The sequence below is a fragment of the Balaenoptera ricei genome, chromosome 10 (assembly GCF_028023285.1).
Source record: "Balaenoptera ricei isolate mBalRic1 chromosome 10, mBalRic1.hap2, whole genome shotgun sequence".
NCBI lineage: Eukaryota > Metazoa > Chordata > Mammalia > Artiodactyla > Balaenopteridae > Balaenoptera > Balaenoptera ricei.
This window is the reverse complement of record NC_082648.1, coordinates 79335349-79352920: the sequence shown is the minus strand read 5'-3', so window position 1 is coordinate 79352920 and position 17572 is coordinate 79335349. Positions and strand designations below refer to the sequence as shown.

The 17572-nt window shown below is 40.6% G+C and overlaps 1 long non-coding RNA gene across 1 annotated transcript; it reads left to right on the top strand.

Moving 5' to 3' along the window:
• Nucleotides 1–58: 58 nt before the first annotated feature.
• LOC132372647 (uncharacterized) lies at nucleotides 59–16358 on the top strand. Its single transcript, XR_009505218.1, has 3 exons — nucleotides 59–464; nucleotides 15572–15759; nucleotides 16296–16358. It is a non-coding gene; the product is annotated as an uncharacterized LOC132372647 (long non-coding RNA).
• Nucleotides 16359–17572: the final 1214 nt, after the last annotated feature.

The window sequence follows — 17572 nt, the reverse complement described above, 5'->3', positions numbered from 1 at the left end:
GCTTCGCACCGCCCCCTCCGCCCTATTTAAGGGGACCGCGCACGCCCCGCCCCCCCCCCCAGGCGCGCCGCCCTGCGCGCGCCTCCGCGCCTGCGTGCCGAGACGGCTGCGGCGGGGGAGGGGCGGTGGGGACGGTTCCTCGGCTTTCAGGCTGCTGGGCTTCGTCGGGGCCGGAGGGTTAGAGCTGCAGCTCGGCGTGGGAGGACCGGGCTCCAAAATGCCAGCGAAGGGACAGAGCAAAGACCCTTACCTCCCTGTTTATAAATCCCGTTATTTTCTCTGTGAGGGTCTTAAATAGCCTCTCCGCGAGAGGGGGTCTAACCACATACCTCCTCAGCAAAGTCGCTCCCTGGTCAGAAAATGCCTGGCGGCGTCGCCGCGATGGCAGTCTCCGCAGTGACTGTGTACACGTCCAGAGAGCGCCCGTCAAGTGCGGGGACAGAAGAGAGTGGAGGCCTGGAAAGGTGAAGACGTTGGTTAAGAGGTTTTACCGTTTCTGTTTTGCAGGGGCAGGGAGAAGGCAGATTTCCTTTTTGTTTTTCAGTCTTTGGTTGGGGGTAGCGTCGCTTGTATTCTCTCAAGAGTCAATTCAAGCTTAAACGTTTGTTTGAAGCCCTGGATAACGTCTCTCACTTTGTCCCACCCTCCAGAATGCATTCATTAATGCCGGCAATGGCTAATATCTCCTAAGTGTATCTCATGCTGAGTTAACAGGCACAGCCAGGTGCTGGGGTCACAACGCTAAATAGAGTGGAATGTCTGCTCTCTAGGGGCTACAGTCTCTCGGGGACTTGGGACAGACAACTTTTACGTTTTCATGCAAGCGCCAAGATGGGAGCCAGGAGGCCTGTCTTAGTGTTAAGGAAGGTGGTACGGAAGCTCAGGGGAGCCCCTCACCCCCTCCATCCTGTCCTGTCCACAGAGCCCGGGCCGCTTAGGTCCAGCCCCATTTAACAGTTCAGTCTTCATTCCTGGAGGGCCTACTGAGTGCCAGGCGCTGGCATCTAAAACCAGCCCCTGCCGTGCCAGGAACGTAGGCACCTGAGAGCAGACAATCACACAAGTACATGTAAAACGACAAATGTGACAAGGTCTCAGGTGGTAGAGGGTTTTATGGGGAGATTTGACCAGATCTGCAAGTCAGAGAAGGCAGCAGGGCAGGAGCTGAGGCTGAAGGAGGAGTAGGAGCTAAATAGACTGGGAGCCAGGTGAAGTTTTAAGGCTGGGGGAACTGGGACTTATGCAAAGTCCAGAGGAGGAGGGAGTGAGGAGAGTTTGTAGAAATGAAAGAAAAAGGCCAGTGTGCCTGCACCATGGGTGTGGGGAGGTGGGTTCCATCTCTGGCCCAGGGAACTGTGAGGGCTGACCGTTCAGAGCCTGGGGGCCCTTGGAGAGCTCAAAGTGGGCATTGGTCTTCTTTTTCTAGGCTCTGACCTCCTTCAGGTTAAGGACTGTTGCATCTAACTCATCTTCTTGCCCTCAGAGCCTAGCAGCTGCAAGTTTGTACAATGACTTAATGTTGAATAAGTGATTTAAGAAATGAGATTTTTACCAAGGTGCAATTGGAAACCTTATCAAGTCTGTGCAGAGACATTTTCTAAGCCTTAGCTTTCTTAAAGAAACCACTTGAAGTTTATTTCCAGAGTTACAAACAGGGATAGAGCGCAGCTAGTTAGGGACACCAGTACAGCTAATATGCAAATATTATTTTTAGATAATTGGCTCAAATTGATAAAGTGATAGTCTCACTGTAGTCTTTTTAAGTGACGAGGAAGATTACGTTTCTCTTTGCTTAAAACTCTTCAAAGGTCTGGCTTCTAGTTGGCGTTCACTAAATGCTGATTGACTGAATGTTGGTTCACTCAAGTCCTTCCTGTTTTAGTAATTACATGAGCTGAAGCATGAATCAGAATTAACTGGGGAGGAATGAGGAAGATGCCTGGAACCAACTCACCAAAGGCAGGAAAGGCAGCAGCACGAAACTAGTGAGCAGGAGTACAGGGCCCCTTGCTTCCAGCTCCAGCCCATAGGACTTGGTGGAAAAGATCTTGAGTTCAGGTCTCATATGTACCCAATTACTATATGTAGCTTTTCTCACCTCTCAAGTGGGTATAATATGATTTATACCACCTTGTACAAAGCTTAACTAAGATGTCACAGTGGGTCTGAAAATCCTTTAAAACTAGAAAGCATTTAAAGAAACATAAGATTAAGTTATTAACGAGGAAATTTTCATTGGAGATCTCTTTCTCCCTCCTTTTCTCAAGGAGTAAGAGGAGTAATGGAGAGGGCCAGGTGCTTGGGGAGGGCTGCGGATTCTCACACTGTGAGGGAAGGTCTATTTAAAAGGAATTATGCAACAAATCATTTAAAATGAAAAATGTTTTGATACTATGAATAACTACCCCCTCCCCTTTTTGTTAACTGATTAACTTACTATATTATTGCAGTTATTTGAGAGGGACCTAACAGAAAAGGAAACTTGTGTGACTGAAATGAGAGAATAGTGAAAGGCTGAATTACAAACGTTAGGTCTTCATTTTCTTGTGTCGGTTCCTCAGTATTAGGGTGCACACCCCATCCTGAAGCTCCCTGCTTAGTGTTGTCTAATGCGTATTATGCACCATCTGAAATGTACTGTTCAAAGCTTAGATCATATCTAGTCAGATCACAGTGGAGATGGAAGCAAGGTTGTTTTTCCTCCTCAGGGCCAGTAAGGACTGGGCTGCACCGGCCGGTTCCCTTGGGGATCAGAGTCCAATTTCAGGTTAATCTCTGTTTAGTTCACTTACCACAGTATTGTCTTACCTAGAACTTACTATACACAGAGCCATTTCTTGTACTATTTTCAAATGTTTAGAACACCAGAGAGGGAAACCGTTGAACACTGCCTGTGTAGGATAGTTCTTTTACCTGGGTTCTTTTAACAATGTATTGTTAATAGTAGTAGAGTGTCTTGGAGGCGGTGTGACAGGGATGTGTGCAGGGAGCTTGCTGCCTTCTCTGGTAACTGACTCACACTGTTACCATGAAGTAAGCTCCTCTCCTGATAAAACCAGCTGTGACAAAAGATCCCTTCCTGTGTCTTTCTCATCATAATAATAACCAGTCTTTACAGAGTGTTAGCCAGTGCTGGGTGCTTCTCATGATCTCATGAGTGATCCCAGCAGCAGCCCTATGAAGCAGCTTCTATTTATTGTCCTCGTTTTACAGGCAAAGAAACAGAGGACAGCGTTCTCTCTTTGCAGCCCACATTCTTAACTCCTGCACTGTATTACTGTGTGCTTATCCTGCTTCTTCTATTACGTGGTAATTACTATTTTGTGTGTGTTGTATTCTGGGGTTTCTTTCCATTTTAAAATGAAAAAGGGGCTTTGTTTAAGGTGGAATCTGGAAGAGGCAGTCTTACAATGAGACCTGAAAGTGGAACTCTTGATTAATTTTATATCACCTAAAGTGATTTTTTTTTCTTTTACCAAAGGCACAGACTAAAATGGAGTGAGCAAAGTTTGAAAATTCAAAAACTTTAAATTAGATTCGAGCTTTAGGATTAAAAATCCTAAGAAGGATTCATCAATCCAACCAGCGTTTGTGAAACTTTAAAAGCAGACTATTTGGGTTGGCCATTTATAATCTTCTCTTCACTGAAATAGAGAAATGGTTTCCAGATTTACAATCCATTTTCTATTTCCTCAGTTCCTATTTACTGTAGAGCACTTTGTTTCAGGAGCATCATGTTTGTACTCAGTTCTCTGTGGCTAATAAAAAAGTTTACAGGGAAGCACACTTCCTCCTTTCCTTCTTTATCATTCAGAGAAAGGTATATGCCAAGTGTTTATCTACTCAGTAAAGGCAATGACTTGACATTTTCACCCACTCCTCCAGGACAGCATTTTGAACTTCTGCTTCATTCGAAGAAGGTTGTTTTTTGCTACATAAACAAAAACAAATTCTGCATTTTTGTTTGGGGGTAAAGGCTAAAAAAAGAATGTTTGCTCATAAGAGAATGCATGTTAATCAGTTGCAATGTATAGACCTTGTTTTGCTCTAGATTCAAACAAACAACAACAAAAGACATTTGGAAGACAATTAGGGAATATGAACACCGAATATTTTATATTAAGCAACTATTGTTACTCTTGGGGGCTGTGATCATGTTTAAAAAGGAGAGTCTTTACCTCTTCAATCAACAGTGACAGTAGAACTAACAACGCAGAAAACATCATGGAGGAATGGAAACAACAACAATATATAAATGATAACAGTGATAGCTAGCATCTATTGAGTGCTTCCTGGGTAACAGTCTGTTCTACATACTTTCCACGTACTCATTTATTCTCCATCATCATTCCCATCTTACAGATGAGATATTGAAGCACAGATGAATTAAGTAATTTATCCAGTTCACAAAATTAGAAGGTGGCAGTGGAGATAAGAGTTGAACTCAGGATTCCAGAACTATAATTATCATCACAGTGACAAACATTGATGGCAGAACTAATAACCAGAAGACACAAGAGCAATCTCTGATGGACGCCTAACCTTCAGCTAGAGACCATGTTTTGTTTAGATAGAGATAACTGGGAGGTAAATTTGTACTCAGAGCTCAAAAGTTTGCAGGCCTTGGACAAGTCCTAGGCAACCTGGAAGTTTCTTACACGCCTGAAGATTGAACTAAGTCTTTGAATGCACAACAGGTTCTTATATAAAAGTGAAGGAGAATTTGAAGGAAGGATGTTGTGAAAGTCTAACAAATATGAATTAAAAAAGACTGGAAATTAGTACACTAAAATATTGATAATTGGGTATCTTTAGTGCTGGGATTGTGAGTGATTTGAAAATTCTTATTTATGCTTTTCCTCACTTTCCAACATTTCTACAATGTACATATATTACTTTGGTGATTTTTTTTTTTAAATTTATTTATTTATTTATTTTTGGCTGTGTTGGTTCTTCGTTTCTGTGCGAGGGCCTTCTCCAGTTGTGGCGAGCGGGGGCCACTCTTCATCGCGGTGCGCAGGCCTCTCACTGTCGCGGCCTTTCTTTGCAGAGCACGGCTCCGGACGCGCAGGCTCAGTAGTTGTGGCGCACGGGCTCAGTTGCTCCGCGGCATGTGGGATCCTCCCGGACCAGGGCTCGAACCCGTGTCCCCCGCATCGGCAGGCAGACTCTCAACCACTGCGCCACCAGGGAAGCCCACTTTGGTGATTTTTTTAGGAGGAAAATCTTGGAAGTGATAAAGACAAGCCCTGTCTTTTCTCAGACTCCAGCAAAGGTTAATTGCATCTGTTTGTAGTGACTAAAACAGATGCAGTTTTTTTTTTTTTATACTATAGGTTAACCTACCAGTAGATGTCCCTTAAAAGGAGCCTCTAAAGGATCATGAATCTCTTGAAATTGTACGCAGATCTGTTTGTGTTTGTGTACAAATATGTCTTTTTTAGAGGGGATGAGTTCACAGCTTTCATACATTTTTCAGGGAACCCCTCAATAGGATTAAGAACCACTACCTGAAACGGACCCACCTAAAAATCCTGGACAAGGGCAATAGGAGTCTGAATCTTTTGTTAGGAAGCTAGAGTCAAAGTTGGAATCAGGTGACACTGTCAATAACCCAGATGTGGGGTTCAATAATAAGATATTACAGTCATGGGTTGGTCATAAGCTTATAAATCAGAATCCAGATGTAGGGACAGAAATTGTCTAGAACCAGGAAAGAGGAACAGATAGAACACAATGAAGGCAGTTTTAGTAAATACCTGTCACGTGAAAAGGAATTAATTTTAGATTTGGGTAAGACAAGAAGTTTCCCAGTAACAGTTATATATCAATATGAGTTAATGTGTCTGAGCTCCCAGGTAACTATGTGATTACTCCAACTCTCCTTCCTAAGGGGTCTCTCCATACCCTATGGACAACTTACAAGAGATTCAAGGATGATGGACTCCCTGCTTTCTGTTACTTTCTTACTGCCGCCATTACATTTACAAATTGTGTGAGGCTTTAAAATCTTCAGGGAGTGACACAGAAAAGTGATTATTTATCATCATCATCACTGTCATCATCGTCATCATCATCATCTTGAAACCATATACAAATGCAGATTATTGTAGGGTCAAGATGTTCCACAAAATAATAATAACATTTGGTTTTATAGTTCAGAGAATGAGAATAATTTATTTCAAAGATTGGATGGTTAGTAGGACTGGTTTTCATGGAACACTGGATGAATTTATTTCTTTAAGTTCAATACAGACATTGTGGCAGGCACTGTGGAGGATACAAAAGATATAGAAGCCAGAGTTCTTAACCTGAAGATGAAATCATGCACCTCAGATTGGGACTTGAACCCACGTGCCGGGACTCAAACCCGGCCAAAACCCAGATTGGGACTTGAACCCATGCGGCTGGGACTCAAACCCGGCCAAAACCCACAGTCTTCCAACTGAGATCACACACCTGGTTTCAGGACTTAATGAAGCTCAGGTTCTTGATGTCTCATTGCAGAAAGAATTCAGTGAGAGACAAAGTGATAGGTAAGAAGTGGATTTATTTAGAGAGAAACATACTCCACAGACAGAGTGTGAGCCATCTCAGAAGGTGAGAAAGGCACCAGGGTACGGGGTTGTCAGTTTTTATAGGTGTGGGTAATTTCATAGGCTAATGAGTTGGAGGAGTATTCCAGCTATTTCAGGAAGGGGCAGGGATTTCCAGGAATTGGACCTCTGCCCACTTTTTGACCATTATGGTTGGCCTTGGAACTGTCATGGCGCCTGTGGGTGTGTCATTTAGCCTGCTAATGTGTTACAGTGAGCGTATAATGAGGCTCAAGGTCTAGTGGAAGTTGACTTGTCTGCCATCTTGGACCCATTTGATTCTTTTTTTTTTTTTTTTTTTTTAATTTATTTATATTTATTTTTGGCTGTGTTGGGTCTTCGTTTCTGTGCGAGGGCTTTCTCCAGTTGCGGAGAGCGGGGGGCCACTCTTCATCGCGGTGCGCGGGCCTCTCACAGTCACGGCCTCTCTCTTTGCGGAGCACAGGCTCCAGACGCGCAGGCTCAGTAGTTGTGGCTCACGGGCTTAATCGCTCCGCGGCATGTGGGATCTTCCCAGACCAGGGCTCGAACCCGTGTTCCCTGCATTGGCAGGCAGATTCTTAACCACTGCGCCACCAGGGAAGCCCGACCCATTTGATTCTAATCAGTTTATGTAATGTCCTCAGTCTATGTCATTTTTTCAAAGGTTGTGCCCTGTCCTCTTCCCTCCTGTTTCAAAGATACTTGCAGTCTTTCCAGGAAACATGAAACAGTACAAAGTAGTACAGCAGTATAGAGCAGAGCGTTTAATTCAGCGTGGTCAAGTGCCAAATTATAACCACATTCAGAGGCTAGTTGAAGGCTCTTGGAAACTGCTCTTCAACAATAACACACATGTGCATACACACATGCACGCACACACAGACTCCCCCCATCGCTAATGAAAGTAGCTTTCATTATCACTTTTCCTTTCATTTTTGAAAAGAAAATTAGTAATACATTAAAGTGTTGTGTATAGAAGATGTCTTCTATTTCAGTTTTATGTTCTCCAAGAGTCTTTTGTATTTCAGTTTTCTATAAAAGTCACAGTTTAAAAGGCAAACATCCATACACAGATGCATTTTCTACTGACGAATTTTTCAGGCTGAACCTTTATGTATCTAGTCATCAAAAAAAAAAAAGTATTGTTCTACCTTATTTGACAGAGTTTGGAAATGTTAGGATAAATATTCACTTATTTAAGCCACACATAGTGTAGTTTTCTTCTATATTTAAGAGACGCACTTGCATTTCCTAGTTTTGTTTGCCATTTAAATGTCAACCATAGTTTTTCAAATATGGTACTATATGTGAAGATTCATTTTTATCCCTTTTAACTTTTTGGAAAAATTAATGGTAAATTTATCTTTGATTCCTACTTATATGTAGGTTAATTAGATGAGAAAATTTTTAAATTCACATTTGAAGAAACTTAGGGATGTTTTAAGACAGAATACATCAAAATGTGCTTGAGGAAAATACTCAGGGTTTATATGTTAGGTTTGAAACTGAAGTACAAAGCCATTTTGAGATATCTGATCACAGAAGCGCAAGCCATGTCTCCATAGGCTTTCTAACAATACCATTTGCCAAAACCACTGTGACAGTCTGTAGGAAAAGGCACACTGGGCCAAAAGACAAGACATCTGGGTTCTGGTGGCAGTGACTTTATTCATCTATTTTTTTCTTTCAGAAATGGAGGTATTAATACCTGCCTACCCATCTCTCAGGGTTTTGTGAAGACAAACTGTGATAATAATTGGAAACACTTTTGGCAAAACAGAATGAACTCAAAATTTTAAGGTAACTTTATAAGAAAAAAACTTGATTTAAGTGAGAATCAAATGAAAGTATAATGAAAATAGCATTTTGTTTTCCCCAGACTGCCACAAAAATCCAGGGAAATTAGGTTTTAGGGAGACCCTAAATTCTATATCACTTTCAAAGCATTCCTTCCCACAGTGTGATTCCAGCCATGTGGATTCTGTGCAATAACATCTGCCCCCTACTCTGTTGCTGGTAAAGTTTAAAGAGCATAGGAAAAGATGAATGATTTGGTGAAAGACAGGGTAGAAAGGAGATTGCTGTCAACAAATGGCTGTTAAAGTTCTTTGTTTAAGAAAGTGTTCCACCTAAGGACTTGTGGCAAAGCTTATCAGACAGTCTAGTCACCATCAAAAGCAGCGATGGGAGAAAAACTCTGCGAGGTGTCACATGAGAGCCTGAGTTTTCTTTTTCCCAACTGCATGTCTTTACACCACCTCTCATTTATTTGTACTCCTTTTTCAACATTCCTCTCTTCCACCAAAGCCTTCCTAGAACTGGTCCCACCTTCAAGTCAACAGAGGCTTAAATACATTTTTCTTGAGGAAATTTCAGAGTATTTCCTGCTTTTGTCCATAATTCATGATATTGTACCTATTTTTCTTGGCTAAAGGAAACCAATGGCTACGGTACTTTCTAAACTTTTCTCCTACTGCTGCCTACACCTTCATGGAGGAGTTCTCGTTTACTCATTTCTGGTATTGAGAGCTTTTAAAAGGGTTAAATCCATATTATTATTCCAAAATATTTGAAAAAAACCAAAATGTCTAGTAGTAGAGAAATGGTTATATAAATTACAATATCCACTTCAAAGTTTACTATGTAACTATAAAAAACTGTTTAAGTAGTTTCTAAAAACAAGGCAAGAACTTGTTACAAAGTTAAAGTGTAAAAAGTACATACAATATAGTCATAATTATATATAGATCCTTGAGTATAGGTGGGGTTTTTTTCTTTACACTTTTCTGTATTTTCCCAGTTTTCTATCATGAGCATGTTTGTTTTTATGTTAGAATAGAGTGTCTCTATTTCTTTTTTTTTATTTTTTTAATTTTTTAAAAAAATTATTTATTTATGGCTGTGTTGGGTCTTCGTTTCTGTGTGAGGGCTTTCTCTAGTTGTGGCAAGCGGGGGCCACTCTTCATCACGGTGCGCGGGCCTCTCACTATCGCGGCCTCTCTTGTTGCGGAGCACAGGCTCCAGACGCGCAGGCTCAGTAATTGTGGCTCACGGGCCCAGCTGCTCCACAGCATGTGGGATCTTCCCAGACCAGGGCTTGAACCTGTGTCCCCTGCATTGGCAGGTAGATTCTCAACCACTGCGCCACCAGGGAAGCCCCTCTCTGTATTTCTTCCCCCAGCCAAATCTTAATTGCTTTCACATTGGTTAGTAAGAATAAAAGCATGTGTAATCCCAACAATAATGATTTAAAAAAATTCTGGAAGGAACTGGTGTACAACGAATGAGTTCACTCCAGACCATTCACCTTTAAGTCAGAGCTAGAGCTCAGCCTGTTACGTGCAAAGTAGGAAGTGGTGAGGTTACTGTAGCTTTGTGGTTGACTTCATTTAACCTTAGCCACTGCAGGCATAGATACCTCGAAAGCCCCCCCATTACTGCCCTCCCCTTCATCCTTCACTATCTCTTCCCTTTCCAACTTCCCATTTTATTTCCATGCCTCTCCAATGACTTAAATCAATGGACAGGAAGGGAGGAAAAAAATGAAGCAGGTCAAACTTAAAGGTATTGGAAAGATTCTTTTTTCCATACTTCTATCTCTGCAGGTAGAAGAGATCCCTTTGGACAAGTTCTGAGAAATAGAACTATTTCATGTGACTGAGCACTCAACTACTTCAGCCAATGGAGCTTGTGACCCAGTTGTGGGAGTGGAGTTGAGTTCCCTTTTATTTCTTAGAGTGACTTTTTAAAAGGTACTGGAGCATGTAACAGTTTCTTTCTTCCTTTCTCTCTTTTGAAGACTGAAAATTCACGATAATAATTAATATTACCCAGTTAACATTTTGTGAAATTGATCAAGGCCTAAAGCAGCTTTTCTGGCATAAGAGTGTTGCAATATCATATTCACTAAAGGTTTCGTGGGCAGAGACTGTCTAAAGACATAGAGTAGTGCATATTCAGAGGCCCCCTAAAATCTCCATTAGCTCTCTAAGGACACCCAAAATTAACACCAAAAAAAAAAAAAATGTGTTCTGTGATATTCAAACAATATTTTCTCAATCTTTAAAATGTTGAGGAGGAGGACTTCCCTGGTGACGCAGTGGTTAAGAATCCACCTGCCAATGCAGGGGACATGGGTTCGAGCCCTGGTCCGGGAAGATTCCACGTGCCACGGAGCAACTAAACCCATGTGCCACAACTACTGAGACTGCGCTCTAGATCCTGTGAGCCACAACTACTGAGCCCATGTGCCGTAAGTACTGAAGCTCAGACGCCTAGAGCCTGTGCTCTGCAACAAGAGCCACCTCAATGAGAAGCCCGCGCACTGCAACGAAGAGTAGCCCCCGCTCACCGCAACTAGAGAAAACCCGCAGGGCAGCGGGACCCAACGAGGACCCAACGCAGCCAAAAGTAAATAAATTAATTAATAAATTTTAAAAAAATGTTGAGGAAAATTGTCTCTAGGAAAAGTTTGCCTTTGCTGTTTATTTTGTAGCATATAATTTGTGCAATTTTAGACAAGTCCCCTAAGTACTGTCTAGTAGGGAAGAAAAATAAATGGTTGCAGGTTGAGAAAGAAGAACAATAACGGATGTAGAACAATAACAGATGTATGTCCAGAGTACTACTCTCCCTGGGTCTCCAGGAAGGCTGGCAGCAGAGGTCTTAAAATGAGAGTGTCCAGGCAAGATAGGGAAAGAAGACGGGCCCAGGCTAAGGGAAGGTCATGTTCAAAAGCACTGCTGTGTGAAAGAGAATCTTCAGGAAAACGAAAGCTGCTTGATGAGAATAGCTGAAGACAAGGCCAAAGAAGCAGACACTAGCTACCTCACCGACTTAAAAAATGCAGGCTAGTGAGTTTGGACTCTGTTGTGTAGACAGAAGTATCAAAATGACTTCAGAAAGAGTTTTACTGAGCTGGTGCAGCTGTTGTAAAATAGTTTTAGGTTTGAACGCCTTTAAGTGGGACAGGTCTTTTCCAGGTCCTTAGTGCCTCTTACTTGGCTATATCAAATCACGACTTCACATATTTAAATACCGAGCAGTGAAGGTATTTAAATACCTGGTAGTGAAGGCATTGTCTCAAGACACCTCTGGGTAGATGATGGAGAGCAAAGGACGGACTGGAATAGGGCAATGGCATGATGCCATTTGTAATTTGGGAAGGTCAGCCATGCAGTAAAGTAGAGAACAAGTTTTGTGACGGTGGCACAAACTGGAGGGAAAGGCTGGTCAGAAAGATTATTTAGAAGATAGAATCTGTAGGACTTGGTAACGGATCATGTGTGGAAGATGAAGGAGGAAGAAGTATAAAATGGCTTCTAGGTTCTTGCTCTGGTAAAGGGGTAGATTGGGGTGTCATTTACTGAGATGGGGACTTTGCAAAAGAAGTAGCAAGGTAGAGGCAGTGCAGGGATGTTCAATTTGAGACCAGGTAAGTCTGAGGTCCTGTGGGACATCTTTGGCAAGCTGTCCAGTGGGCTAGTTAGATGGATCCTGTGGGCATCCTTGTCCAGATCCAAGCCAGGTTGTTGAGTGCAAACTTCTCTTAGTACGGTTTGTTCACCAGCTTCCTTGGCTGTATCCCAAGGAAAGGCTGGATTTCTGTTTTCACTTGTTCCCACCTACCACAGTTCTCAATTTGTATCCATCATGCAGGGGTTTTAAGGAGGAGGAATGTAATTTTGTTTCATCTTCTTTACCCATCAACTAACTGCCCCCAGGTGGTTTGTGCTGTTATTGTTAGTAGGTAATTGTGCCTGCATGGGTAACCACCCAGCAGCCCATGCTGAGATTCCTGGGCTGCATGTGAACATGAGCTGCTACCATCCAGAGGTGGCAGACACCCAGCCTTGGCCATGAGCACACCTGGCAGAGAAGGCTTCCCTGTCCCATAATGATGGGTTAATTTATCTGTAATAGGCTTACTGGAGTGGGTGGGGCTCAGGCCGAGCTGCTTATGGGGTTGGAACTAATGGCATAACTATTCTTAGAAGCTTGGCAGGACACATGCCATAAAACATTTGCTTTGCCTTCTGTGATTTGAAGCTTCCTCCTCTGGACCTAAGAGGCGTTTGGGTTCTATAAATAAGATCTGCTTGGGACTTCCCTGGCGGTCCAGTGGTTAAGACTCCACAGTTCCGCTGCAGGGGGCAATGGGGAAAATAAGATCCCACGTGCCTTGTGGCTCAGCCAAAAAAAAAAAAAAAAATAAGATCTACTTAATGCATGCCTCAAAATGACCAAATTCTTGCTGTGGCTTTGGCATATGAAGCTATCTGAAAGTTGAAACAAATGACCAGCCAGTGCAAACCATGAAGGACCTCCACCAGGGAGGGATACTCAGTGGCATCCCTCCATGGAAACGTAGGGCTCTGTGAACCTCAAGGTGGCTCCTTGATGCTTTGGGTAATCCACACACTACCCTTTGAGGTAGTGGGAAGGAAAATCTAGATTAAGGGCAAGAGAGGGTCATTGTAGCACATTTGAATATGTTTGTATATTTGGGTTTATTTTAACTATTAAAATGCTGGTTGACAAGTTGAAAAAAAAGAAAAAGTTAAACAAACATAATTCCACCACCCAAAAATCCTCTCCAAATCCTTTTCTGCATGTACATGTATAAACATTGTTTTCATTATAAAATTGAGATCATGTACATTTAGAGGTTTTGTTCCTTATTTAAATAGAGGTATACTTTACATAAAGTGGAATATAGAGATGTTAAGTGTATATTTTGATGAGTTTTGACGAATGTGTACTCACCCTGTTCCTCCTCCTCCCCCTCCATCCATATTCCAAGGTTAGAACATTTCCATCAATCCAGAAAGTTCCTTTACCTCTTTTCAAATCAGTCTGCTCTCTTCATCTGCTCTCCACCCTCTCAGGCAAACACTCTTCGGATATCTATTGCTACAGATTGGTTTTGCCTGTTCTTAAAGTTCATATAAGTGGAAGCATATAGTTACATAGAGTTTTGTATTGTTTAAAAAAGAAAATAACTAGTAGCATTTGTGATCCATTTCCATTTCAATAATATTTATCCACAACATCACTTTTAATGGGAAAATAATACTGCTTTTTTACAAATGTATTGCACCGTATTTAGTTAAGCAGTTCCTATTGATGGATATTTTGATTTCTTTAATTCTCTCTCTTCCTCTCTCCCTCCTTCTTTCGTTCCTTCCTTGCTATAATGATCATCCCATATATCGATATCATTATAGGCAAGACTTTGCACACAAGGCAACATGAGTTTACATTCCTAGGAGTGGCATTACTGTGTAAAGTGCATATTTAAAAAAAAACACACTGTAGGGACTTCCCTGGCAGTCCAGTTGTTAAGACTCCGTGCTTCCACTGCAGGGAGCCGGGCTTTGATCCCTGGTTGGGGAACTAAGATCCCACGTGACACGCGGCAGGGCCAAAATGTAAAAAAAAAAAAACAAAAAAAAAAAACCACACTGTAAGGAATATTGCCAAATGGCCTCCAGAAAGACTGCCTTAGTTTATTTCCTAGTACTGTTAAAACTTGTTAAGTTTGTTTTCTCACACCCCCACCAACATTAAGAATTGGGGGGAAAAGTCTTTTCTCTTAGTCGATTTCATAGTATAAACATGATATCTCATTTTAGTCTGTTTTTTTAAATTATTAATGAGGTTGAAGACTTCTTCTGAGGATTTCATTTTGTCATTTTACAGTGAAAGTAAATGGTCTTTTCTTAAAAAATTATATTTTCCAAATGACCAGTAAACTGGTTATGGAAAAAAAAATTATCCTATTAAAGATGGGAGGATAAAAAATAAATCAATTAAAAAAAGCCACCAGCCAAACTTTCTGTCTCTGTTACTTTTAGCCAATGGCCTTATTCTATAATGATTGACACTGGCCTTATTCTGTAATTGCTTTTTGAGTAAGGCTTTTATTTTCAATTACTCTTAGAAAGGTTTTGCTTCTGCTTGAGGAAAAAAATAAATTCAATTTTGGATGACCAGGTTTTTCAGTAAAAGTTAATCCAGTAAGGGTACTATAAACCAGGACATACCTTTGATATTTTCAGAATGATTAAGAGAGAGCCAAATAGCCAGTGTAGCCGCTTGATTTTTGCCATGTTGTCCAGCAACAAAGTTAGTTAATGAGGTTTGAAAACACTCCAACCTTTTGTGTCAAATCCCAGGGTAGGCTGATACTATCCTGTTAGTACATTGTCATTTTATTTCAAACTGTAATTATCATCACTATCAACAAATATAAACAAAGAGATCCACCTTGTCTAACATTTTAATGAGAACAATTGGTATTTTCGTTATAGCTCAGTTAAACTTGGGATAGCTCAGATCCTTATTTGTAGAATTGAGGGTTGCTTGAATTTACCTCAAAGGTCACTTTGAGACCTAAAACTCTTAAGACATAGAAATTTATTACTTTCATAGTAATGTCAGTAATATTTCTACAATAATAGAGATTAGTAAAGAGCACTTTGATAAGTTCTTGTTTTTGGAATGTCCGCAGAGCCATTTAGAGATTCATTAAGCATGTAGGCAGTAGGAGAGAGTGGAGGTTCTGGAGTTGTAGGCAGTTCTGGGTCTGAAACCCAGCTCTACCGCTTACTATCTGTGTGGCCTTCAGCTAGTTACTTAACCTCTCAGTTTCTACATTTGCTCATTTGTTAAGTGGGGATAGTAATACTGTCTGTCTCATGGGATGTTGTGAAATAAATATTAAGCGCTTAAATCATTGCCTGACACATAGGAAATACACAGGATATGGTAACTGCTATTATTTGTTATCATCATCATCATCATCAACAACACAATCAGGAATGTATAGAATCAAACAGAAGAAACCATCGCTTTATCATTCATCATTCTATTCTAATTTATATTTGAAACCTTTAGACTGGTTATTCATATTATCAAATATACAATAAATCTGATTCCCTCATCCTATCTGGAAGGATTTGTTAATAGAAATCTTTCTCTATCCCTTGCAGGTTCTTCTTTATAACTAATCTGCCCTCTTGAATTGGTGGTGTCTAAGGCCATTCATGTTGTGATGGTCCAGCTGGTCTGGAAGAAAGCCTAGAACCCCTTGTGACCTGAATGCACCCACTTCCCAGACCACTCCCCTTCTGAGTCCTTGCTACAATGATGATGGAGAGACCACCCAACAGATCTCCAGGTGCAATTGCTCTCTGCTTCATATTCCTCGAGAGATTGATGTGAACCACTTGTATGTGGCCCTGAAGCTTCCCTTCAGTGTCTTTCTACTAATCCCTCTCTGACTTTATGTGACTTGACCTGAAGTGTCCCCTGTTGTTTTTAGGACCTTGTTGACTGTCATCTCTAGCCCTCCCTTCACTCTTTCACCAGTAATAGCATCTGTGTCTTATAGTTATAGTTAATTATATATGGGTCTGTCTCCCTTGCTGGCCTAGATAAGAAGTTCAGTAATTGTGTACCTAACAGATGAATTAATGCATGAAAAAAATAATTTCCATCCTTAATAGTGATGTTCAGAACTAGCCCAAGACAAAGTTTTCAGAGATCTCACAAATACTTCCTTTCACTGCTTCAAACTTTGGAATCTGTCCTACTTCCCCTACCAGGAGGGTTTCCTCATGCTTACCTTTCTCTGTCATGTACTCGGCCTGAAGCTCTGTATGTGTTACCTTCACTACAACCCTGGAGAGTTTTCCTATTTTCTTCATTTTACAGATGAGGACACCTGAAGCTCACAGAGGTGGAAAGCAACTAGCCCAAGACTCAACATTAGCAAATGGATTGGATTCCAGGTTTGTGGACCCCAGAACCCATTGCACTTTCCACCATACTACACTGTCTCCAGAAGGAGGACTGGCAGGTGGTGAGGTCTACCATCTGACTGTCCCACTGTCTTAGGTGTATATAGGTGGAACTCCAAAGCTTTCACAAATATGTAGTACTGTTTTGAGGTGTGGGAGAAGGTGGATGGTAGAGTCTGTTTTCCATGTGGCAGAAGAGTTTAAAATGTCACCACAAGCTTGTCACTGATATTTAAGTTCTTTTTGGCTCAAGGAATTGTTTCCTATTAAAACAATTAAATTTACTTGGGAAGAGTGGGGCATCTATGGTAAGTAATTTGTATACCTTATCAGTTCAAGCCCAAATGATGTAGGTTAAGACAGTGAATATATATATACATATACACACACGTATATATATACTTATATATATTTAATTTATATATAATATAAACATATACAAATACTTATATAAATGATTATATATTATTTATACTTATATAAATATATATAGTTATATAAATTCTATACATATAGAATATATAGTTACATGTATATATAGTTATATTTATATAGAGAGAGTGTTATATAGAGTTATCTAACTCCTGGACATGTGTTGTCCAGAAATGTGTTAAATTAGTTCATTTTTTTTTCATCTTTTGAAGCAAAAGATGAAAAATATCTCCTTAAATATAAGGAGATATTGTTATTTAAAGGAATCCAAAGAAGAATTTTAGTATTTTAATTTACTAGAGGATTAATCTGGTAGATGTACGCTTTGGTATTTTTATCAGGGCTGCATTTGTACATGAGAGTAGCTTCTTTTTTTTTTTATTCTAAAGCAATACATTAATATTAAGTTAAAGCAATAAGATTTCATAATTTTCATTTTTGCTGTTTTAGAATGGTCATAGTGGGCTCGATGAAATATTTCTAGAAAGATGTAAATACCATATTGAATCTTTCTTAGTAATGTCAAAGATTTTAAAAGTATTTTTTTGACAGAAATATCAAGATAAGAGCAAGATTACTATTGTTTGGGTTTATGGGGAGAAATAGTTTCTTGTTATAAAGGAGTTAATGACTGGGTTTAGTGGTGTGAGGCTCTAAGAAAAGCATTATTTAAATCAAGAATAGCCAGACAGGAGATAAATGCACATCATTAGATGCAATTGCTACATAAGTGGTCTTTTTGTTTTAGAGAGTGCAGTT